Source organism: Cottoperca gobio, chromosome 10 (genome assembly GCF_900634415.1).
Source record: "Cottoperca gobio chromosome 10, fCotGob3.1, whole genome shotgun sequence".
Taxonomy (NCBI): domain Eukaryota; kingdom Metazoa; phylum Chordata; class Actinopteri; order Perciformes; family Bovichtidae; genus Cottoperca; species Cottoperca gobio.
The window spans coordinates 22,460,341-22,461,820 of record NC_041364.1 but is presented as its reverse complement, the minus strand read 5'-3'; the positions used below and the strand labels follow the sequence as shown (position 1 = coordinate 22,461,820).

Genomic DNA, 1,480 nt, shown 5'->3' with positions numbered 1-1,480 from the left:
AGAGCACACAGCACACACAGTGAAATTTGTTCTCTGCTTTTAACCCATCCTAGTACCAGGAGTCTACTACTAGGAGCAGTGGGCAGCTCATAGGACAGCGGCCGGGGAGCAATGGGAGTGAGGGGGGAAGGGGGATGTCCGGTGCCTTGCTCAAGGGCACCTCGGCAGGGCAGGAGGTGAACTGGGACCTCTCCAAGCAGCAGTCACACTCCATTTTTTAGGTCTGGTCAGTGACTTGAACCAGCAACCCTACGGCTCACAGTCCAAGCCCCTACTGACTGAGACACTGCCAAATAATTCTGCAGTGAATTCCCAAATTGAGTCTGTTTGTTAAATTAACCTCACTCAAACTACTTTATTTGAACTTTACCAAACTCCATAGTTAATTCCTCAAATGTAACATGTATTTACTCTGTTAGAGTAAATAAAAGGGTTAAACTAAATAAAATAGGATAAATGCTTGCGCTGCCCGGGAATCGAACCCAGATCTCAAGAATGGGAATGTTGCATGATACCACTACACCAGCAGCACATATATTCTGTTTCTTTATATACATTATGATTTGAGAGTGGGATTGGGTGGGATGAATTGTGAAAGGCCATCAGTGGTTGACATACTGTATCATGGAAGGGGGGTGGGGGTTTGTGATGCAACACCATCCATTGAAATGCTGGTGTTTGTAGGAGAGAGCTGGAGGATTAGAAGGGGCTGTCCTCTGAAGTTATGCGTGTACTGATGGGGTTACAAGGTGTGAATTGGGGCAAACGTCACTCAATATGAACATATTACGTACTGTAAGAGTTTCCAGCTGTCTAATACACAATACCACTTGATTAAAATGAAAAAGGAAAGTTAGTGTTCCATGATCTTAAGCACATGTTAAAGAAGATGGCTCAATGACAGCTTTCTAAATAGGATGCATGTGCAATATAGTCCGTCTTTTATTCAAGGCTCATGATAAAATAAGATTAAATTATTGGAATCTTCTTTTAAAATTAAAATTTTGAAGTTTCCTCGTACAGAGTCAACTCACATTGCACTGACCTGCAAACAGAGATAAAACGGCGACACAAAAGAGGGGAGGCTAGCCGAGACGGAGACAAAGAGGTTGCAGGTGAAGGCCGGAGACGGAGAGGACAGGCAGAATTAAGTCCAAATCAATTGTAGAGATTATTCATTTGCATAAATAACAATCTCTTGGCAGCAGAATTAGGGAATTGGGCAGATAAGTACTAAAATAATCAGCCATCCACCTCCATATACTAAAACTTGATATTGCCTCCAGAATTTCTTCTGTACTCATGTCTACCAGGAACATGTGTCACTAGTGATGCTGCATTGTTCTGCAGGTTCTTTTTGACAGTTCAGTCAGTCTAATGTGACATCTGAGGAACCTTCAGACTACGTTGGTGAATCATGCAATGGTATCAAAAGATGGTGTTGCTTTAAGTGCTGAACAAGTCCTATCTGTCTCCCAGT

The 1,480-nt window shown here is 42.6% G+C and overlaps 1 non-coding gene across 1 annotated transcript; it reads right to left on the bottom strand.

The window, feature by feature from the left end:
• Positions 1 to 461: 461 nt before the first annotated feature.
• Positions 462 to 532, bottom strand: trnag-ccc (transfer RNA glycine (anticodon CCC)). Its single transcript has one exon. It is a non-coding gene; the product is annotated as a tRNA-Gly (tRNA).
• Between the last annotated feature and the right edge of the window lie 948 nt (positions 533 to 1,480).